This window comes from Podarcis muralis, chromosome 7, assembly GCF_964188315.1.
Source record: "Podarcis muralis chromosome 7, rPodMur119.hap1.1, whole genome shotgun sequence".
Taxonomy (NCBI): domain Eukaryota; kingdom Metazoa; phylum Chordata; class Lepidosauria; order Squamata; family Lacertidae; genus Podarcis; species Podarcis muralis.
The window spans coordinates 91,251,497-91,275,549 of NC_135661.1; the positions used below are offsets into that span (position 1 = coordinate 91,251,497).

A 24,053-nucleotide genomic window follows, 5' to 3' on the forward strand; every position below is an offset into this window, starting at 1 on the left:
AATGACTCCCAGCCTTTGCACCTGGTCCTTCAGGTGCACAGTTACCCCATTCAGGACCAGGGAATCCCCCACACCTGCCCACCTCCTGCCCCCCCAAAACAGTCCTTCTGTCTTGTCAGGATTCAACCTCAATCCATTAGCCACCATTCATCCTCCAACCTCCTCCAGGCACTCACACAGGACCTTTCTAACAGTAATCAAGCTGTTTGACAGTGGAACGGCCTCCCTCAGAAGGTGGTGGACTCTGCCAGGGATGCTTCAGCTTTGACTCCCACACTGCATGGGGTTGGACTAGATGACCCTTGGGTATCCCAACCAACTTTATCCTTCCATGGAAAGGGCTGGAGCCATCCCAGGAGATGCTGACAGGAAGCAGGTGCTGTTCTTGTGGGTCAAGAGGACCCAGAGGCAGCAGAAAACAGCTCAGATCCATTCATTGAACCAGGACACCAATTGGCCGATTGATCCTTAAACTTCCAGAGGGGTTTTGAAAACTCCCGTTCTGGAATGCTTGGTGTTGATTGCACTTTTCATATCAATTCACTTAAGTGCACTTTACTGCCTTGATCTCATGGCTCTGATTGATTTTAATCTCTATTCTGACCTGGATGTAATTTCACATCTCTGTTCTTTGCTACTGCTTTATAGCTTGGGCTTTTTTTATTGAATTGAACTGTGGATATTCTGTTCCCTGAACAAACTGATAGCGAAAGGTTTATTGAATGGGCTGATATAATATTTTGATATGGATTGTGACTGCTGTTGGTTACATTCTGTGCATTGTCAGCTACTTTGGACAGAGCCAGTGGCTGCGAATCGCAAGCGGGGAGAGCATTGGTGCTGCTCAGGTCCAAAAGATGCAGGAAGACCCTGCTGGATGAGGCCAATGGCCAGTCTAGCCCAGTATCCTGCTCTCACAGTGGCCAAACGGATGCCCCAGTGGGAGACTCTCAAAACAGGATCCCAGCAAATGAGCCTTCTCCATTCCTGTGGTTTCCAGCAACTGGCATTCAGAAGCTCTGCTGCCCCAAACTTTGGGGGCAGAGCAGAGCCATCCATGGCCCTCTCCTCCTCCATGAATTTCTCTAACCCTCTTTCGAAGCCATCCAGCTTGGTGGCCATCGCTGCTTCCTCCTTGCTGGCTTCTAAGAAGAGGTACCTGGTTGGTCACAATGAAAACAGGACTCTGGACTAGATGGGCCCCCTTTTCTGAATGTGGTCACAATTCTGTGTACAGGGCAGCTGTCTCCCAGCTCCATCTGGTATGCAGGATGAGACCCTCCCTGCCCACAGACTGTCTCACCAGAGTGGTGCATGCTCTGGTTATCTCTCGCTTGGACTACTGCTATGCTCTCTACGTGGGGCTTCCTTTGAAGGTGACCCGGAAACTACAACTGATCCAGAATGTGGCAGCTAGACTGGGGACTGGGAGGGGCTGCCGAGACCACATAACACTGGTTCTGAGAGATCTGCATTGGCTCCCAGTACGTTTCTGAGCACTATTCAAAGTGTTGGTGCTGACCTTGAAAGCCCTAAACGGCCTCAAAGGCCCAGTAGACCTGAAGGAGTGTCTCCACCCCCATCGTTCTGCCCGGACACTGAGGTCCAGCTCCGAGGGCCTTCTGGCGGTTCCCTCCTTGCGAGGAGTGAAGTTACAGGGAACCAGGTAGAGAGTCTTCTTGGTGGTGGCGCCTGCCCTGTGGAATGCCCTCACATCAGATGTCTAAGAAATAAACAACTATCTGACATTTAGAAAAACAGGCAGCCCTGTTTAGGGAAGTTTTTCATGACTGACGTTTTAATGTATTTTTAATCTCTTGTTGGAAGCCAAGTTGGAAGCCAAGTGGGAAACCCAGCCAGATGGACAGGGTATTATTATTATTATTATTATTATTATTATTATTATTATTATTACAGTCTTCAGACAAAAACATCTTGGAGGTCACAGGGAGGTTAGGCTGGCCTCGACCAGAGCCAGGGCCTTTTCAGTACTGGCCCCGATCTGGTGGAACGCTCTGTCACAAGAGACTAGGGCCCTGCGGGACTTGACATCTTTCCGCAGGGCCTGCAAGATGGAGCTGTTCACCAGGCCTTTGGCCAAGCCACAGCCTGACCCCCTCCTTTGGTAATCCTCACAGAACTCTAGCCCAATGGTTGCCATTAATTTGATTTGAACTGATTTTAGAATGCTGTGTTACTTTTATTGTTGTTAGACGCTCTGAGCCCAGGTCCGGCTGGGGAGGGGGGGATATAAATAAAATTATTATTATTGAGCAAAAAGCAATTCTAAATACATTGCAACCCTTAGTGAAAATGAGTTCTCCACCCCAATGAAATTCCTCTGAGGCCCAGGGGCTCAGTGCCCCCTGACCCTGTGAAGAACTCTCTTTCTCTCTGTGTGTTCGTGTGTGTAAAGGCCTTCCATATGGGGTCCTGAAGCTTTGACAGACTCACTTCCCTCTTCCCTCCTGGAAGGGGGCGGGAGTCATCTCGCTGCCCCCCCCACTGGTTAGCCTTTTGGCACCAAGCAAAGCCCTTCTGCTCCGCGTGCCAAGGGGATCTCCACTCCCGCCTGCTTTCCTGGGCTCTCCTGCATCGGCCTCGTCTGCCATCCCTGCTGCTTAATTGACTGTTTGGGGGAATATCATATTTCAATCACTGTTATGTATCTCGTTTTTACCATTTTTAATTACAGGCCCTTTGGCTCAAAAGGCAGGACACAAACATTCGAAATGCATTTTGTTGATTAATCAGAGGGGGGTTTAATTGGCAAGGCTGCAAATTAAAGGCACTCGTCTTTGGTTTTGGAGGATGCTTGTCGCTCCGGTGCATTAATGTTAACAACGGAAAAGAAAATATGTCCTGACTTCAAAAGAGGGATGGGAAACTGACTGGCATCTCGCTTTGGTACCTCCTGAAGGCACCCCTAGAGTAATGCTTTGATAATAGGCACATTAATCTATTAATTGGCAGGTGATCAAACAATTACTGTGGGTTGGTTGGTTGGTTGGCAGCCCTAACTGTGAAGAAGCGGGTGCAGAGTTGTGCACCCCGCTCCTTCTCCAGCTCCCTGCGAGGAGGCAGCAGAGCCCAAGAAGCCTGCCCTGAGCTGGGTGGGGAGTCGAGCACATGAGACGGGCAGCCGGTGCAGCCTCACCTGGTCAGTGCCCTGCAAAGCTCAGCCCAGGTGCTTCTGGCCCCGTTCACTGGAACGCCCCCCCCCAAAGCACCCTCCTCTCTGGCCACATCCCTGAGCTTCATATTAGGAAAACATTCTTCAATAAACAGATAAAAGTTCCTTTCAGCTTTAAAGAGGGTTCCAGAATTTTCTTTAGTGTCTGGGAGTGGCACTCTTGGCTTGACTGGTGTCAGCTGGGGGTGCAAATAAAGGGAGGAAATTGCAAGCTGCAATTCCCACACAAGGAAAGCACACACACACACACACACACACACACACACACACACACACACACAGAGTTTATACCTTGCTGGAGAGAAATAGAAGGAATGTAAATAGTTTGTACAGTCATACCTCGGGTTGAAGTCGCTTCAGGTTAAGCCTTTTCGGGTTGCGCTCCATGGCGACCCGGAAGTAATGGAGCACTTTACTTCCAGGTTTCGTCGCCCGCACATGCGCAGATGCTCAAAATGACATCACGCGCATGCGTGGAAGCGGCAAAGCGTGACCGGCGCATGCGCAGTCACGTGTTACGTTCTACTCAGGATGCGAACGGGGCTCTGGAACGGATCCCGCTCGCATCCAGAGGTACCACTGTATATATTTGTAACAGAAATGCTTGTGCAACCGGTCAAGCAATGAAGAAGGTCTTGACTGAGGAATTTGACTATGACTCCTGTTCTTGTCCTCTGCTTCTGGGGGAAAACTCTGCTACAAACAGTAAGACAAGGTTTTACTGAGGTGCCACCACATGAGCACAAAGCACAGCAGAAGTGTGTGGGCGGTAACCTCTAATACTTCATTCTCCAGGATTGCAGACTGTGACTCCCTCTTCCCCAACCCCAGCAATGAGCCCCAGTGCTGTGACTTCCTGGGGTGGGTGTGTGTGTCTGTGTGAGGCCAGGATTCAGAGAGGGAGAGGGAGCGATATGCAGGACCGGCCTCAGACGGACAGGCTACACCTGAAGTCCCTGCCCAGGAGAAGTCCATGGAGAGGCAGGACCTCTCTAGCCTGAGGAGAAGCCACATTGCCTCGTCTGATCTGGAGGACTCCAGCTCACAGATGAACGGAGGCCTCCCAGCTCTTTCCGAGGCAAAAGCTACTAAAGCAGCCGTTATCAACCCAGATGCTGTTGGACTACAACTCCCATCATCCCTCTGGCCTTGCTAGCTAGGGGTGATGGGAGTTGTAGTTCAACAACATCTGGGGACCCACAGGTGGAGAAAGGCTGTACCAAAGCGAAGGCGATGGCAGAGCTTAAGGCTCCTTCTTGCGCTGGAGTCCAGCATGGACCTGTCCAGGGTGCTGAAACCTCCCCTCTGCTGAGGCCACTGCTGGAAACAGAACTGCTCTCTCTCACACACCCATCCCAGCAGTCCAGCCTTCCAACTTGATTGTGCCCACATTTCGCTCCTCTGGGGACTTGGCCGTGATGGATTCTGGTGTTGCAGAAGCCCCGGGGGGCTTGCGACTCCACCCTGGGGGCTGCCAAGGGGCCTGCTTGCAAGGGTGAATAATTCACGTTAAAGGGTTTGAGGCATCTACCGCAGATGGGCTGCTGGCAAGCTCAGCCTGGCTCTGCTGCATTAGTGCTGAAAGCAAATCAATAGTTTGGGCTGGGTTGGCCAACAAGTGCATTAGGGGAGGTCACGTGGCTCCTTCTGATAAGAGCATCCTTTTGCCCAAAGGGGAAAGGGCAGGGCCAAGAAGGCCACCCCCTCCCTCCCTAGAAACCTCTCTCATGCACTCATGTCCTTTTCCTCCCAGGGTTCCCACTGCTGCCCCACTTCCTCTTCCACCCCCACTGCCGTGGGGGTTGGACTGCTGTCATTTGCCCCCACCCCGGGCTCGCTGTAGTTTTTCGCTTGCAGCCCATGCTGCCATCTGCTCTGGGGTGCTGCGATAAGGCCACCTTTAATATGCCACCTGCCCGCAGACAGCAGAAACGTTCAAGGTAAACGTCATAATAAACACTGTGTGTGTGTGTGTGTGTGTGTGTGTGTGTGTAAAGGAATCTAGAAGAAGAGTTTGGATTTGATATCCCGCTTTATCACCACCCAAAAGGAGTCTCAAAGCGGCTAACAATCTCCTTTCCCTTCCTCCCCCACAACAAACACTCTGTGAGGTGAGTGGGCCTCAGAGAAGTGTGACTAGCCCAAGGTCACCCAGCAGCTGCATGTGGAGGAGCGGGGAATCAAACCCGGTTCACCAGATTACGAGTCTACCGCTCTTAACCACTACACCACTACACTGGCATTGGTGCAGCTCAGGGAGCAGAGAATATGGAGAAGCCATTCACATGGAAACAGCTAGAAGATGCATAGAGAAGGGTCTGGGAACCAAGCCACATGAGGAACGGTTGAGGGAGTTGGGGATGTTTAGCCTGCAGAAGAGATTGAGAAGGGATAGGCTAGCCACCTTCAAATATCTGAAAGGCTGCCACATGGAAGAGGGTAAGAGCTCTTCAGCGGTGGAACAGACTTCCTCAGAAGGCAAAGGAGGACCCTCCTTCCTTGATTGTTTCTCAAGCAGGGGTTGGATGGCCATCTGTCAGAGATTCTTCAGCACTGCAGAGGGTTGGACTAGATGACCCTGGGGTTCCCTTCCAGTTCTGTGAATCCTGTCCTGGTTGACTGCCAGGGGGAAAAGGCTGCAGCTCTCAAGGCTGCTGAGGCCTCACCTGCTTAAAGAGGAAAAGGCTCCCATTCACTCATGGAGATAAAGGCAAAGCAAGCTGCTAACTGAGAGCCAGGCCCATTTAGCAGAGAGCGGCTTAGCAGCACAGCCCCAAATCCACATCTGACCCTGGGGCATGTTTGGGGGAGCTCAGTGGGTGTCTCCCCACTCCCTCCCACCAAACACCGCCCAAGGCCAAAAGACACACAGACACTCCGCACCCTTCCAGCCCATCTTGACACAAAAGTTCTGGAGAATTCTAGCCAGGAAGTAGAATCTCAAGGAACCAGCTGACTTTTTCATTGCACTTAACCATTCAAAATGACTAGATGCTTCTATGAATTACTGAGGTGGGGTTTTTCTAGGAGTATTCCCCCCCCCCCCGAAGGTGGATAATTCCTCTTGATGGGCAGAAAGGAAGGACAACAAGTTGTAAAAGAAATACTCCAAAATCAGTTATCTGGCACCCAATGGTCTCCGTCCTCTCAATGTCCCAGCCTTGCCCCACACCACGCATCTTCCTGAGCCACAAACCCCCTCCCTCCGTGGCCACAGAGGCTGCCTGTCTCCAGCTCCACGTTTAGTGGCCGGCCATTGTGAAATGACGAAGGAATCACTCGCAGAATGAGTGACTGGAAGGGCAGGTCATATATAAATGCTGTTTTATTTACAGAAGTTATAAAACAAATAAGAGTAATTGCATGGTTGCAGTGGGGTGCCTTTGATGATTTTTAATTCTATACAGAATTATAATGCAGCGCTTCAAAAGAGGCTGCCATAAAAAATCATTAGATCAGCACAGGAAGAAAGCGGGGTGGTTAGCACTAGATTAATATTTGCATAATGTGCTTTTGTAGTCGTGATTTTAAGAATAGCACTTGGAGGACATAAACAGTGAGCTCAGTTTGATGGGGGTTCAGATTACTCCGCTAGGGAAGCACACATCCAGAACTGCGCTGGAGCTACAGAGAAGGTCATAAGCCCAGGGACTCTCCCCCGCCAGAAACCGTGGCCTCTCCAGAAGCCGGGGTTGTGGAGAAGGCGTCCTCCAGGCATTGCGGCCTCCTCTTCCTCCTTGCCAGCCCATCCTCTGTGGTGCTTCTCAGGAGGCCAAGACGCGCCACCAGCTCCTGAATCACAGCCTCTCTTTTGTGCGGCAGGCCTGAGCCACCGCCAACGCGCCAGGTGCCTTTAAGCAGGTTTGATAAATGGGGTATCTATTTTTGGAAGATTCACGGGGTCTGGCTCTCTGAACATCCACGCGCGGCAGGAGAGGAAGCCCGTTTCTGACAGCTGCAACTGTCTGAGCAAACAGGGATGACCCAGCCCACAGAACGCGCAGGGAGGGCAGGCCAGGATGCGCAGCTCGCCGCTTGGCCAGACGCAGGCTGCGGCAGACGTCCCGACCCCACGGGGCTTCACAAGGGCCAGAAGAGCATTACAAGAGGCAGCTGGATCAGGCCAATGCCCCCTAGAGTCCAGCATGCTGCCCTTTCAGTGTCTGGTCGGATGCCTTTAGGAAGCCAGTGAGCAGGATCCGAGCACTAGAGCAACTCTACAAATAAGTCTAATCCTCTTTTAAAGCCCTCCACCCTGATGGCCATGACTGCCTCTTGTGGGAGGGAGTTCCACGGTTTATTTCCTTGACATCTGATGGGAGGGTGCCACCACCGAGAAGGCCCTCTGCCTGGTTCCCTGTAGCCTCACTTCTTGCAGTGAGGGAACCACCAGAAGGCCTCTGTGTCTGGGCTGAATGATGTAGGTGGAGACGCTCCTTCAGGTCTACAGGTCTACACTCCTTCAGGGGTCTGCTTTGCATGCAAAGTCTCCCAGTTCATTCTTTGGCACCTCCAGGTAGGACTGGGAACATCCCTGGGCTGAAACCCTGGAGAGCTGCTGCCAGTCAGTGCAGACAATACTGAGGTGTGAGGTGGACTCTTAACACCATTTCTTTGATCTGTCCTGAACCTCCCAAAATTCAGCTTCTCTGGATGCCCAGCAGTCCTAGTGTTATGAAGGAGAGAAGCTGCGCATTTTCTCTATGCCATGCCTAATTCTACAAGCTCCTGTCCTGTTGTCTCCTCCTTGCCTTTTCTCCAGACTGAAAGGGCCCACCTGGAAATCTGCAAAGGTTAGGAGGCCCCTCCCTCCTCAGGTGCCTCCCAGTCACTCGAAGGCCTCTGGGTCCAGCAGAGAAAGCCTTTGCTGCCGGCTCAGCTGGAGGAGGAGGAGAGCCTGCCCAGGCCAGCCACCTTTCTGACGGGCACAGAGGGTGATGGGGAGAGAAGCCGCTTGCCTGATGCCGGAGGCCTCAAAATAAACCTCTCTCCGAAAGGGAGGGGAGGAATTCCACAAAGGTAAAGATGAGCCGCGTGTTGAGGACACACAGACTCCGAGGGAATCTATTCTGAGCTCAGATGAAGAGCCTGCAATTTTCTAACTCAGAAATGGCTCCTAATTGTAGATAGCAAAGGAAGTGTTGGAAACAGGCAGGGGGGTGGGGATGGCTTTCCCCTGAACACTTGCCAAGGAGGTGCCGAATGACACAGGAAGGAGGGCCCACCCCCTTTCCTGAAAAGCAGGGGAGAGCGAGGAGATGGAGGAGAGCGAGGAGGGTCACCTGAGAGCTCTGAATGTCAGGCGGTGGTGATTCACCCTCCAGAGAAACAATGCCTGTTGTTATAATGCCAGAGTGCAAATTCTCAAAGTCAGGACACCTGCTCACCAGGTGTGGAAACTGTTCTTTTTATTATTTATTATAGTGAGAAGAAATGCCACGGGAATTGAGCCCCCTGAGCAAGACACGGGGCAGGTTCCAAGCCCCCTTCCATCCTCCTCCAAGATCAGCCACAACAGCTTTGCATCTGGCTGAAACCTAGACAGCCACTGGCCATCTTTGCAGACCATGCGTAGCCCCCACATGTTGATGGACTGCTGCCATCCCTGCCTGTGCTGTTTGGGGCTGATGAGTGTTGAAGTCATTGTGCATTTCATTGTACACGGGTTGTACATGGACAATCAAGGTATTATTATAATTAGTCCAACAATAGCAGAGGCCACATCGCAATGGCTTCCCCAAGCATGAACAAGCAGCGTAAACAGATGTAGCCACAGCCTGATTCCACGTGAGGCAGTTTGCTTGGTTCCTATGCTTCCTAGAGCGGTTAGAGTGTCAGACTGGTGTTAAGAGTCCACCTGACACCTCAGTATTGTCTGCACTGGCTGGCAGCAGCCCTCCAAGGTTTTGGCCCAGGGATGTTCCCATTCTTTGGCACCCCCAGACCTGGAGATGCCAAAGAATGAACTGGGAGCCTTTGCATGCAAAACAGATGCCTGAAGGAGTGTATACCTGTAGACCTGAAGGAGCGTCTCCACCCCCATCGTTCTACCTGGACACTGAGGTCCAGCACCAAGGGCCTTCTGGTGGTTCCCTCATTGCGAGAAGCCAAGTTACAGGGAACCAGGCAGAGGGCCTCCTTGGTGGTGGTGCCCACAATGCTTGAAACACAACAAAAGTGATGGACCCTCCTTCAAAGTGTTGGTGCTGACCTTGAAAGCCCTAAACGGCCTCAAAGGCCCAGTATACCTGAGAGAGCATCTCTATCCCCACAGTTCTGCCCAGACACTGAGGTCCAGCTCCAAGGGCCTTCTGGTGGTTCCCTCACTGCGAGGAGCCAAGTTGCAGGAAACTAGGCAGAGGGCCTTCTCGATAGTGGCGCCCACCCTGTAGAATGCCCTCCCACCAGATGTCAAAGAGAACAACAACTACCAGACTTTTAGAAGACATCTGAAGGCAGCCCTGTTTAGGGAAGCTTTTAATGTTTGATGCATTACTGTATTTTAATATTTTGCTGGAAGCCGCCCAGAGTGTCTGGGGAAACCCAGCCAGGTGGGCAGGGTATAAATATTAAATTATTATCATATTATTATTATCTACCACCAAGAAAGGTGAGGGCTCGGGTCTTCTGTGGAGTGTATGTCCACTATGTGCACACCTTAAAATTCGTGTAACACCAGGATCTGGGATACCCGGGTTGAAATCCTCCCCCCTCAACTGCAAAGCTCTCCCTGGGCGTGACCTTGGGCCAGTCCCTGCCTCTCTCAGTGCAACCTGCTTCACTGGGTTGCTGCGAAGATGTAACGATGTAAACAGTCTTTCTCTCCTTGGAGGAAGGTGGGGTAGAAGCAGATGACAACCACCACAATAATAAATAATCATCGTCTTCCAAGACTCCTTGCAACTGACGTTTGCTGTCCTCAAGACCCAAACTTCAACCCCCAACCCCAAACGGTCGTTTGCAGCAGCTGCAGCAAAACAGAGCCATCTATTTTGATAAATGAACAGACCCCTCAAACAAGCCGGCTGCCTCTCTTGGCCATTCATCACCAGTGCCAGAACAGCCCTCCTTCCTCCCTCTCCTGCTTTGCCTGCCCTCCCCCCCATCCCCTGCAGATTCTTCAGAAGTTTTGCGCTGAGCAAGCAGCCATATTGCTCTCCCTTCCCCGTTCCCCGCAGGTCTCGCTTGGCCATCCGAAGAAGGAGAGCCTTGGCTGAGCAAGGCAACCTGCCACAGTGGACTAGGAGGCTGGAGAAGGCTTTGCGCTCCCCCCCCCCCAGGATTCCCAAGCAAACATCCTCCTCCCTCCAAGCACTGCACCCCATGCAGCATCAATAGGATGCTGAGAGAGTCAGTGTGCTGTTGTGGGGAGAGGGCCAGACTGGGACCTGGGAGAGAGCAGGGTTCAAATCCCCACTCAGCTCACAGGGTGTGACTTGGGGTGGGCGGGCGAGGCAGTCCCTGCCTCTCAGCCTAACCTACCTCACAGGGTCATTGTGAAGATTAAATGGGGAGCGGGAGAACAATGTACACCACTTGGAGCCCCTTGGAGGAAAAAAGTGAGATACAAATGCAACACATAAACACTGCCCTGGCCCTCTTTCGTCTTGGGAGATGGGGCAGGGCATGGTCTTAACACCTGCCCCATGTCCACCCACAGGGTCTGGCCCACTGAAGGCCCTTCTCCCAAGAGAACTGGCCTTCCAAGACAGACAGATGTGCAGGACCCTTGAATGGCACAGCTGGTTGCTCAATCAATCAATCCATCCATCCATCCATCCATCCATCTGTTTGCCACTTTTCCACACAAAAAATCATGCTCAAAGCAGCTTACGGTTTGCCTTCCTTTGAAAGTCACTCTGCTCCACCTCGAGGAAAGGCCCTCGTGGTTCAGGGGCAAAGCATCTCCTTCCAGGCAGAAGGTCCTGGGGAGTCAACAGCTTCTGCCCAAAGCCCTGGATCACCTCTGCTACTAGGCAGTGCAGACAGGACTGAGCTTGCCTGACTCCATACGAGGCAGCGCTCTCTCCCTCTGCCCCTTCCTGCAGCGAGAAAGCAGGACGCGCCCTACTCCTTCACCTTCCCTCAGCTGAGCAGGCACCTTGCAAGGTAACGCTGACCCTGCAAGATGAGAAGACCTCCACACAAGAGGTCTCCAAGCAAGAGACCCAACTGCACCTCTGCTCTGTGCCATGGAAGTCCACACAGAGAGGGCCACGTTCCACTCTGCACTGACCCTACACCTTGGTCAGAAGGCAGGAGGAACCCCCAGCCCATGCAGTGGGCTACACTGGGGTAAATGGCCAGCCAGAGGGACTTCTGGGGACCTCTTTCCCAGCTCCACAGTGTAGAAGTCTGGTAGCCATGTCAGCAGAAGGTGACTCTCTCCTCATCCATGAACAGACGGCCTCTGAGTCACCAGAGCTACGTCTCACCTACTGAGTGGCCTACAGACCCTTGGCCACTGCCTTCCCCTTGGCCAGAGGATCAGCCCCTCTCCCCTTCCAGTTAACCACACAAGATGAAAGCAAAAGGGAGGGTGAGGCAGGAGGAGGAGATGTGCTAATTGCAGGTGGGAATCAACCCAAATTAAGTATATTTGGAATGCACAGCAACAAAAAGCCCACACAGGTGAGGGAGGGAAGAGAAAGCCACATTCACAGACTCACAGAGTTGTTGGGTTGGAAGGAGATGCCAGAGAGAAGGACCGAGAGAGGGGACGGGGCCAGAGGGCAGAGGCTGGGCAACACATCCAGGCCACCAAGAGGGCACCCAGAGGAGTGCAGAAGGCTGGCAGGAAGAGCCTTGACCTTTCAAGGTGGGCAAAATGGCAGGAAGGGAGAGGCGGGACTTCCGGGTCACAGCTGCTAGTTTGGCCAAAGGCTCAAACCAAGAGAGGAAAAGGCAGCCCCAAACAGCATCTCTCCAGGAAGCAAAGCTTCGTTTACGGAACCCGGAGAAGTATTCTGCCATATTATATTAGCGCAGAAGCATTTGCGTGGGCAGCAGTGACCTTTTCCCGTTTCCCTGAAATGCCCGTTGCGGGAAGCGCATCGGTGATGGAAGGGATCTTTCTCTTTGCTTCCAAGGAGGTTGTGGAAGACAGAGGCTCCCAGAGGCCAGGGGGAGTTAAAGGCCCCATGGGGCCAGCCCCACAGTGCAGCCGCTGTGTAAGAGTGCAGGGTAGTTAGTGCATGGGGACACCCCCTGCCCCCCGGGGGGGGCACCTTGCTCACTGAGGCAGACTCTCTCAGGGCCATTGCAGGCACCAAAGGCTCACCCCCATACCACCCTCTCCACTTGGGGTGCTGCTGCCTGGACCAGAGATCAGCAGGGAGCCAAGGAGGGCGCAGGCAGTGGGTGAGTCTTACCCTGGCGGGCATCAGCCTGAGAAAGGAGCTTTGGAGTCCCACCAGAAGGAGATCCACAAGGAATGGGGGGGTCCTAAGCCACAAGCCACTCTCCCACTCCAACCGGCTGGAGGGCTATGGGGTCATCATGAGCCGCACAGCGGGAGCATTGCAGCTCTTCCAGAGCCACGTCAGCAGGAAACAGGAGCTCTGCCTGCGCAGCATCACTCTTGAGAGGTTCAACAGCACTTCCAAGGACTGCAGCAGAGAGGGGCCTAACCCTGGAGCTCTGACCACTGGACCCCTCTCCCCTAAAGCAGGGCTCCATCCCTCCACAGGACACCCCTTGAGAGACGCACAGACACTCCAGCAAAGCAGAGTCGGGGACACCCCAGGAGGGGCGCACGGGGCCGGTGGGATCTTCCCTTCCCCAGAGCAGGAGAGGCCGGTGAGGCTCTCTAGCTCCCCCCACTGGCAGCCCGCGAGGAAGGCAGCGGCAAGCCCTTCTCCTCCTCCCCTCAGACAACTGGACCATTTGCTTCGGCGCATCTTTTGCACCCTTCTCTCTCTGGCCTGGAAGGAAGCACGTGACGCTTCGGAATGGCTCGGCGCACCAGCTCCGCGAAGCACCTTCGCCCAGCAGGTTCGAGCCCCGAAGGCGGCATCTGCAGGCAGGCCCGGGAGGGACCTCCGACGGTCGGCAGAGCCGTTGCTGCTGGTCCTTAGCTGGGTGGGCTGCTGGTCTGACTGGGTCTTCGGCAGCCTGAAGGGCACCGAGGAGCCCCCGCCGCAAGGTCTGGGTTCTCTTCGAGAACCTGGGAAGCTGCTCCGCCGGTGAAACATCCGAGGAGTGGCCGGGGCGCAGCCTGCAGCTCCTCCTCCCGTCCTGCCACCGGCTCCCCAAATAAAGGGGTCGAGAAGCCCGCCTGGAACCCCCTCCCTCCGGCGGGGACAGGGATGCGGCGGCGGAGAGCGACCCCCGACGGGGCGCCGCCCTCGTCTCTTCCCAAGGAGGCCTCGGCCTGGGAACTCCAGCTCCGGCAGCTCCGCTTTCTCTGCCCACCAAAACCAGACGGCCGACTCGGAAGTAGGACGCCTCCTTCGACGACCCCAAGAGGCCAGGCCGCCGCCTCCAGCGCCTCCGCCCCAGTCAGACGGAGGCTTCCCCAACTGTGGGGGGCGAGCGAAGCCGGGGCGCCCCCTCGGAGCTCGCCTCGCCTTTCCAGGCGGCTGCGGAGCGCAGATTGGGCCCGTCCTTGGCGCCGCCGGGCTGGTGCCGAGCCAGGACGGAGCGCAGGACCCTCGAGCCCGGCCGGGCCAGGAAGGGGGCGCCGCCTTAGTAGAAGAGGAGCCGCCCCGCCTGCCCGCAAGTCAAGGTTGCTGTGGCTGCAGCGAGCAGGTCGCCGGGTCTCGGCTCCGGGAGGGGCGGGCCGCTTAAGCCAAGCCCTGAGAACGGGAGGCGGAACGGAAAACACGGAGCGCCCCCCACCCGCAACACACAAACCCACGAGAGCGCGCATTGCCGTCCAAAGGGGGGCGGTTCTTGCGGGGCCCGGAGCCAGCGGCAAACTTCCCTGGGGGCGCCGCCTGCTGCCTCCGGGGTGCTGAAACGGCGTTCTCCCCACGCCTGCGCTGCAGCGGAGCCTCGCTCGTCCGGGGCGTGGGGGACACACGACCCAGCGCCGCCGGGCAGGGCGAGGAAGCATGGGCGCTTCTCCCGTGGGGGGGGGGGATCCCTCCGTTCATGGCCGCCTGCCCCGCCTCTGGGCAGAGCGGGAGGCTGCAAGCGCCGGCCAATTTCGAGGCGATTTCGAGCCGGGGACCAGCAGCCGCGAGTGCCCCCCCCCCATGTAGCCGCGCCCTCTTACCTGGCCCCACGGCCTCCCTCGGGAGCGGCGCCGTCCCTGCTGCTGCTGATGCTGCCGCCCCTCCCCGGCTGCTGCTCCTGGGGGCTCCGCGGCGGCGGCTCCGGCTCGGTTGGCCATGCGCCCGTCGGCGGCTCCTCCTGTCCGCCTGCCGGGGCCGCGGCGGGCGTCGCTCAGTCGGCGGGGCCGGAGGGCGGCTCCTCCATCCGGGCGCGTCCCCTGCCCCCTCGCCCCGTGGCCCGGCCGCGCCTTGCCCGCTCCGGCGTCCTAGTCCAGCTCGCCTGCGTCGGAGCGCGGCTCGGCTGCCGGCGTCGCGGAGGCGGCGGTGGCTCCTCCTCTCCCCCCCCCCCCACCGCCAAAGCCGAGCAGGCGCCGTAGCCCCGGCTCGGCCGTGCCCGCTGGGGGGAGCCTCTCAGCCGTCAGGAACCGGCCAGCTCCGGGAGCGCCCCGCGACCCCCGCGCGCCCCCTTCCCTGGCGTTGCCTCGCCTGCTTTTTGGCTCCCGAGAGCGGAGCGGGGATGCCCTTTGGCGCGAGACGGGGGCGCCGGGCGCGCTTCCCTCCGTAATGCCGCCGGGCCTCCGAAGGGCCGGGGTGGGGCGCTGAGGGCTGCTTCGGCTTTCCGCGGCACTTGGGGCGCTCTTTGCCCCCAGAGGGCGCGGAGGGCCAACCTGACTGTCGGGAGATGGTCTCTGCCTCTTGCGCCCCGCTCTCCAGCCGGCTGCGGACACACCGCGCCTCCATTGCGCTCCCATCGCCAAGCCCCCTGCCCCGTGGACGAGACGGGTCCTCTGCCCGTCTACTAAGGGAACCCCCCTTTTAGGGAGAGAGTGCCTGGTGGGACTTGGTAGTTTTGACTGGTTTACATTCTTCGCGCTGCATTTTTGTCAACCGCAAGCCGGGGCCGTGTGTCTGGAGGTCCAAGGCTGTCCAGACGACATGACCACCCCCTCCCGGCGTCGCTGATGTGGACCAAAGAAAAGGAAAGCTGCGCATTTGGTTTGGCTGCAGGAGTTGCCGAAAGGAAACGGTTGTAAATGGTTTTAAATAAAGTGAGCGATGGGGAAGCGATGTTCCCTTCCCCTCCGGGCGCTCCGCTCTCCTGAGAGCAGTTGAGTTCATAATTTTATTGTTCTAGCCAAAGGCCATGACAAACCTTGTATTAAGCAATAGTGTCAATAAAATAATATGGAGCAGGCATCCATAATATAAGAATGCATAATGTACCATAGACTGCCAAATTCCTGAGCATTAAAACAGTTTCCCTTGTGCATCTCTGACAGCTCCAATTCCAATGTTATTTTGCCTTTCTAAAATCCAGTTTACCAACATCCATGAGGTATGAGAGAGAAATTACTAGAGACGCCAAAACGCTGTCCAGCTTGACTTCAGATCAAACCCACTAATCACCACAACAATTTATAGTAATTTTATCTAACTCCCTTTTTCCTGATTTTCTCCCCTGCAGCCAAAGCATAGAGGGCCACTCTGTGTAAAGAAGTTATTATTCTGACTCAAAAGAAACGGGGTCATTTCTGCTGGGGTGTGCCTGCTTGCTTGGGCGAACAAAGATTTCAGACTCTCATCTCTTGGATCTCTCTATAAGGGGCAGGCTGACAGATCGTGAGCGATGTCTTCCAACTGAGGTTGACCACAAATACCAAGTCTGTCTGCGTGCTGGATCTTGCAGTGGCCGTCCAAGACGGTACTTGAAACACAGCTCAGGAGAGGCATTTCTTAAGGAAACTGGTGAGAGTTGGTCAGATAACTAGCTTTGAAATGCTCTGCCCTCAAGAGTGGTTACCAAGGGGAAAATTAAGTGTTTTTAATTAGGTGCAGGTCCCTTTTCGATTCTATCCAGAAGAGCCAATCCCATAGTTGACACTTACTCAAGGTCAAAGCAGATTTCAATTCTGGAAAATAATAATAGTCTAATACTTCTTGACGAGCTGCTTCCCAGAGTTGGTTATCACCCAATTCCATATAGCCAAACTGCATGCAAATGCTCAAAAGGCATAGTAAAGGTAAAGGGACCCCTGACCATTAGGTCCAGTCGTGACCGACTCTGGGGCTGCGGCGCTCATCCTGCTTTACTGGCCGAGGGAGCCAGCGTACAGCTTCCGGGTCATGTGGCCAGCATGACTAAGCCGCTTCTGGCGAACCAGAGCAGCGCACGGAAACGCCGTTTACCTTCCCACCAGAGCGGTACCTATTTATCTACTTGCACTTTGATGTGCTTTCAAACTGCTAGGTTGGCAGGAGCAGGGACCGAGCAATGGGAGCTCAGCCCGTCGCGGGGATTCGAACCGCCGACCTTCTGATCGACAAGCCCAAGAGGCTCAGTGGTTTAGACCACAGCGCCACCCGGGTCCCTTAATAGGCATAGTAAAAAAATTTAAAATATACTTTAACCGAACACAGTCTGCTCTTGTCTTTAATTGCTGGCCACTCCGATTCTGTATGAAGAAGAGCTGCTGATATTCTCGATGGCAGAGAGTACAGCTTCTGAAAGAAATTATTCCGCACAGTTTCCAAAACGTTTATGGAGTTTGTATCAGAGCCCCAGATTTTGACACCGTAGAGCATTTGAGGAAGCACTTTGCTACCAAATATATTTGGGGCAGGTTCAATCAGCTGCCCTCCCTTATTGGGACAGAACTTCATTGAGGCCTCTGTGGTCCTCTGTGCTTTGACTTCTACCGTCTCCATATGACGCTTCCTAGGGAGGGTGTCACTAAATGTATCTAAAGGAGCAACTCTGTTCTACAGCTTGCTAATCTAAGCATCATTAATACCTAGGACTGTGTGTGCCAAAAATCACCATCTTGGTTGTGGAGTAATTTATAGTTAGGCTTTCCTGTTTACAGTACATGCTGGACATCTCTAAGAAATCTCTGACACCCAGTCAGGAAAGACACAGGAGCCCTGAAACTTGATGTATCTGCATACATAGAGAGGGAGGTTCTTTCTGTTCCTAGTGACTGGAGAGGGGAAGTTTGCACTGGCTAAATATGGCATCAAACCATTAATATAATGTTGAAAACAGTGGGAGCCAGAACGCAACCTTGCTTCACCCCTCATGGCATCAGCCCCTTAAAAGCATCAGACATAACACCATTCAGACCTGCTCTGACCCTCATTTGTGTATTGCTGCGTATAGTTCTTGGATCAATAGCAGAAGCCGACGGTCAATGTCAGCAATTTGAAATTTCTCTCACCGTCTGCTTCAAGTAATAGAGTCGAATGCAGCAGAAAGATCAATAAAAGGCTACATAAAGATTATTCTTAATATTCCTGGCATACTTCCTTATAATATGGTTCAGAGTAAAACATGGATCAACGATACTGCGTCCCAATCTGAACCCCCCTTGTTCATTATGATTAATGTCATTTTGCAACCAGTTGGATAATTTTTGAGGGAGATGCCATGTATATAACTTTGAGGAGATGTCTAACAAGCTAATTGGCCAATAGTTTTGTGGATCCTTCCTATCCCATTTTGTATAAATTGGGAAGATGATACTAGTTTTCCATTCAGACAGCATAGGGCCTGTGGTCAGGATAGGCCTCCAACAGCCCATGTCTTCCTTATGGAACTCAGAGGAAAGCATATCTTCTCCAGGGCCAAGAAATAAGGACCTGTAGCTCACTGGAAGGACAGATCCTGAAGCTGAGGCTCCAAGACTTTGGACACCTCATGAGAAGGGAAGACTCCCTGGAAAAGACCCTGATGTTGGGAAAGATGGAGGGCGCAAGGAGAAGGGGACGACAGAGGACGAGATGGTGGGACAGTGTTCTCAAAGCTACCAGCATGAGGGAGGCAGTGGAAGACAGGAGGGCCTGGCGTGCTCTGGTCCAGGGGGTCACAAAGAGGCGGACACGACTAAACAACAAAAGTTCTTGCAAGAGGCTGGTTGCCATTCCAGTAGGTTTGAGAAATCCTCACGCGCTGCTGGCCCATGCGATTGCCCAGACTGACCACCAAATATGTTGGAGAAATGTTTTCTTTTCTATCCAGCCAACTCAGGTACGTTGACACTGTGTAGTTATGAATTGTAGAAGTCATCAAATAGGGCCTGAGCGAGTTCTGTGACAATTTGCTGGAAGACACCCACAAATTTTGGAGATTTGCTCTTAAAAAGATGGTGCGAGCTCACCAGTGGGTGCCATGGGGTGAACGAGTGCCGTGGAATAGAACCTGGGGGGGGGAGGGCCCTTCATTTAAAATGTGTGGGTGCCCAGGAACCCAGGGTCCCACATACCGTATTGGCCTGAATATAAGCCGCACTCCCCCCCCAATTCCGACCATGAAAAATTAAATAGTGGCTTAAATTAGCGACCTTACAAAAATTGGCTTTCACAATATCGCTGTAGGATTTTCTTCTACGTTTGCCATTTGCTGGTGTGAGTACCTGCAGAATTTTAAGGGAGTGGCTTACATTCGGGTATTCTCTTTTCCCCCCTTGAATTTTAAAGGTACAGCTTATTTGCGGGTGCGGCTTATATTTGGGCCAATACGGTAGTTGATACCTTTGATTGCTACCCAGTGTCTCTTTAGCATCACTGCCGAACCTGTGACACCATTTCAGTCTTTTCCTGCCTGTTTTTCTCCAGGCAGATTCCGCTGTAGATATACGTTCTATTAGAGGAAATAGGGTCACTGATATTGGAAAATGAGTGCACACTGTTCATCCGCTCACTTAAAAGCGTTCACAAAAGCGAAGAATGAAGGAGAGAGTCTGATGCATCCGAGAGTGTTATGGTGTGAGAGAAGTAATGCCTAAGAGGTGGGCATTGAATGAGGGGCTGGTGGTGCAGCCACACGCCTTCCGACCCCCACCCACCCACCCATTAGAGAAGCAGCAGGCCGGGTGGGCTTCAGCACACAGAAGCTTGCCCAGTCCCACTGCTGAGGACGGACTTCCCTTGATCTAAGCACTGGACTTCTGTCGGTGCAGCCTGTTGCGTTCCGAAGGCAAAGGAAGGATTGGACCCTGATTAATAAAATACACACAAGGCTTGGCCAGCAAGACTCTGGGAGGAAGTGCCAATAATAATCTTTCACACCCTGGCGCAGGTCCCTTTTATTAACAAAAGAACTTTTAACACAGCACTTGTAAGAACCAATCAGATTTCCTCTGAGCATTTCAAAAAAACTACCAGGTGAGTACAAAGTCAGATCAGAGAAATCCTTTTAACTACAAAGACTGCTTTGAGCACACATACATGTTTCAGAGTAAATAAAACAGGAATTAAGGAGGAATGCATTTAGCAACACGTGACCATCACAGTAGCCTAGCTTTTTAGCTGCTGCATCACACTGCTGGCTTCAAGCTTCACATGGGCCAACAGCAGCAGCAGAAAAACGTTTGCTGCAGCAAAACAAGCTCATGCTATTCTAGGCTGCATCAAATAACTTTCTGGTGAGAAGAGCTGCTCTATGGTAGAATGGGCAGGTGGTGGGCTCTCATTCCTTGGAGGTTGGATGGCCATCCTGCATTGCAACAAGGGTTGGGCCAGATGACCCCTGAGGGTCCTTCCTGTTCTACAATCCTATGATTCTATGGTGCTGGAGGAGACTCTTGAGAGCCCCATGGACTGCAAGAAGATCCAACCTCTCCATTCTGAAGGAAATCAGCCCTGAGTGCTCACTGGAAGGACAGATCCTGAAGCTGAGACTCCACCTCAGGAGAAGAGAAGACTCCCTGGAAAAGACCCTGATGTTGGGAAAGATGGAGGGCGCAAAGAGAAGGGGACGACAGAGGACGAGATGGTGGGACAGTGTTCTCAAAGCTACCAACATGAGTTTGACCAAACTGTGGGAGGCAGTGGAAGACAGGAGTGCCTGGCGTGCTCTGGTCCAGGGGGTCACGAAGAGGCAGACACAACTAAACGACTCAACAGCAAAATGATCCTATGACTCCACACTTGCACTCCACCCCACCTGAGCCAAGCATCAGAGGGATTCTGGCCTTCCTGGGCTCCCAGCCTTGTCCACACGCTTCTCTGGCTTTGTGGCTCCTGCCTGCACCCCCAACAGCCCTTTGATGTTCTGGGAATCTGCGCATGGTAAACGCTAATCACTTCTCGGCCAGCGGCTTCCCCTGATCTGGAGCTGCTGACAGACCTGGGCAGAGCTGAGGCGCTTGTGCTTAGCCTCCTAAATTCTGGTTAAACACTAATTTTCTGTCAGGAGTCGGGCAGGGCTGGGCTGGAGGGAATCCGGCTCAGCAGATCCATCCACCTGGCTGCTAGCAGGACCTGCAAGCCAGCCGTCTCCATGGCATCCCGATGGTTCATTGTGAGGACAGCTCTGCCACTGGCAGCTGTGTTGCAAGGGAGGGCTGGGGGAGGCCAGGCCTTTTCCTGTGGTCTGTTGCCTTCGTTGTGGGGCTCAGTGTCTGGGGAGGGCAAGAGGGAAGGGGAAGATGACTTGCCTGGAGGGGGTGGGAGCAGGAGGTCCACCTAGAACCCTCTCCCTGTGCTGTCTGATTCCCAACCCAACCCCCTGCAACATCCATGCCTTGGTCAAACCACCCCTGGAGTCCTTTGTCCAGTTGTGGGAGGTTACTGAGAAGCTGGAAGGTGTGCAGAGGAGGGCAGCCAAGGTGACCAAGGGTCTGGAAACCAAGCCTGATGAGGAACAGTCGAAGGAGCTGGGTGCGTTTAGCCTGGAAGAGAGGAGACTGAGAGGAGATAGGGGACCCACCGTCAAATATCTCAAGGGCTGCCACGTGCAAGATGGAGCAAGTGTGTTTTCTCCTCCTCTGTCAATTTTAAAATATCATTTTAAAGTAAAGGCCTGAGTTTGGTAAGGATCCTGTTAGGTTTCTGCCATGTATTGTAAGTGGAGCATTTGGAAGCTTCCAGTGGGTCAGGATACAGTGGGGAGGTCGACACCACTACCACTCAGTGGATTTGTAACTGGCTGACTGACCGAACCCAAAGGGTGCTCATCAATAGTTCCTCTTCATCCTGGAGAAGAGTGACTAGTGGGGTGCCACAGGGTTCTGTCTTGGGCCCGGTCTTATTCAACATCTTTATCAACGACTTGGATGATGGACTCAAGGGCATCCTGATCAAATTTGCAGATGACACCAAACTGGGAGGGGTGGCTAACACCCCAGAGGACAGGATCACACTTCAAAACGACCTTGACAGATTAGAGAACTGGGCCAAAACAAACAAGATGAACTTTAACAGGGAGAAATGTAAAGTATTGCACTTGGGCAAAAAAAATGAGAGGCACAAATACAAGATGGGGGACACCTGGCTTGAGAGCAGTACATGTGAAAAGGATCTAGGCGTCTTGGTTGACCACAAACTTGACATGAGCCAACAGTGTGACGCGGCAGCTAAAAAAGCCAATGCAATTCTGGGCTGCATCAATAGGAGTATAGCATCTAGATCAAGGGAAGTAATAGTGCCACTGTATTCTGCTCTGGTCAGACCTCACCTGGAGTACTGTGTCCAGTTCTGGGCACCACAGTTCAAGAAGGACACTGACAAACTGGAACGTGTCCAGAGGAGGGCAACCAAAATGGTCAAAGGCCTGGAAACGATGCCTTATGAGGAACGGCTAAGGGAGCTGGGCATGTTTAGCCTGGAGAAGAGGAAGTTAAGGGGTGATATGATAGCCATGTTCAAATATATAAAAGGATGTCACATAGAGGAGGGAGAAAGGTTGTTTTCTGCTGCTCCAGAGAAGCGGACATGGAGCAATGGATCCAAACTACAAGAAAGAAGATTCCACCTAAACATTAGGAAGAACTTCCTGACAGTAAGAGCTGTTCGACAGTGGAATTTGCTGCCAAGGAGTGTGGTGGAGTCTCCTTCTTTGGTGGTCTTTAAGCAGAGGCTTGACCACCATATGTCAGGAGTGCTCTGATGGTGTTTCCTGCTTGGCAGGGGGTTGGACTCCATGGCCCTTGTGGTCTATTCCAACTCTAGGATTCTATGATCCTCTCCCCCTCCTCTCCCTCCCAGCTTCTTTCTCTTCCTCCTCCTCCTGTGTGCTGACTATTCATGCACTTGATTTAAGGGGGGGGGGCTCTCTTCCCTTTCCACAGCTCTTCCTGTGTCACCTGCACAGGCTGCCCCACCCCCACCCCAATCCTCCTGGGTCTTGCACGAGTTCTTGAGAGATTATTTTCCCACCTCCCTGCTTGCGGGTATCTCAGCATTCCCAGAGAATCAGGTTGCACAGCTGGCTTGCTGCTGATAAAGGCGAGGCATAAACCTTGCAAGGATGTTGGGGAGGGGGGGTCCCTGTGGGTAAAGAGGGGGCTTTTGTGTTGGGGGGTAGAGAGGCTCTGGCAGAGCATTTCCTCCAGAAGCAGCTTCTTCTCAGAAGGATGCACTCAATGCCTGGAATTACCCGCCATGGCGATCACGTAACAGAATGCAACATCTCCATTAACTGAATCATCAGACCCACAGATCTAGGGCTTTCTAGTATGACCATGAAAGGAGGACCTGGTTCTGAGGCAGGGGCAAAACTAGGCTTTATGTCACCCAAGTCAAAGACCCAGTTTGGCACACACAACCATTGCATATTTGCGTACACAAACAAACACAGACTGTGAGTCTCAATGGAATACCAGAGCAAAACAGCAGCCAGTAGGCTTGGTCATAATAATAATAATAATAATAATAATAATAATAATAATAATAATAATAATTTTTATTTATATCCCCCCCTCCCCAGCCGAAGCCGGGCTCAGGGCGGCTAACAACACTAAAACAGTGCAACATTATAAAAACATTATAAAAATTAATTAAAATACAAATTGATGGCAACCATAAACTAAAGTTTTGTAAAGATTGCCAAAGGAGGGAGTCAGGCTGCGCCCTGACCAAAGGCCTGGTGGAACAGCTCTGTCTTGCAGGCCCTGCGGAAAGATGTCAAGTCCTGCAGGACCCTTGTCTCTTGCGACAGAGCGTTCCACCAGGTTGGAGCCGCAGCCGAAAAAGCTCTGGCTCTAGTTGAGGCCAGCCTAACCTCTCTGTGGCCTGGGACCTTCAAGATGTTTTTATTTGAAGACCGTAAGTTCCTCTGTGGGGCATACCAGGAGAGGCGGTCCCGTAGGTTTGATTGAAGACTGTCGCTACAGGACTCCCACCTGCCACTAGGTGGAACAAGATGGAAGCCCCACACAAAAGAGAACCCAAACTTTTATTAGCCGCTAATCCCCATCTTAGGTAAAGGTAAAGGGACCCCTGACCATTAGGTCCAGTCGTGCCCGACTCTAGGGTTGTGATGCTCATCTCACTTTACTGTCCGAGGGAGCCGGCGTACAGCTTCCGGGTCATGTGGCCAGCAAGACTAAGCCGCTTCTGGCCAACCAGAGCAGCGCACGGAAATGCCGTTTACCTTCCCGCTGGAGCGGTACCTATTTATCTACTTGCACTTTGACGTGCTTTTGAACTGCTAGGTTGGCAGGAGCAGGGACCGAGCAACGGGAGCTCACCCCGTTGCGGGGATTCGAACCACCGACCTTCTGATCAGCAAGTTCTAGGCTCTGTGGTTTAACCCACAGCACCACCCACATCCTTAATCCCCATGTTACAACCCCCCAAACTACATCACTCATACATCATGGTTACATCATGAAAGGGGAGGTCTGGTGGCAGTAATCTGAGCATCC

The 24,053-nt window shown here is 53.2% G+C and overlaps 1 protein-coding gene across 2 annotated transcripts in view; it reads right to left on the bottom strand.

The window, feature by feature from the left end:
- The window catches only part of LOC114603047 (leucine-rich repeat and fibronectin type III domain-containing protein 1-like protein), a 63,424-nt gene extending 48,698 nt beyond the window's left edge, over positions 1–14,726 (bottom strand). The window contains exon 1 of one of the 2 annotated variants that reach the window (XM_077932453.1): positions 14,412–14,726. The gene's annotated coding sequence lies outside the window, so the exon portion shown is untranslated. The remainder of the gene's footprint in view (positions 1–14,411) is intronic. The other variant, XM_077932454.1, reaches the window with a different exon arrangement.
- Between the last annotated feature and the right edge of the window lie 9,327 nt (positions 14,727–24,053).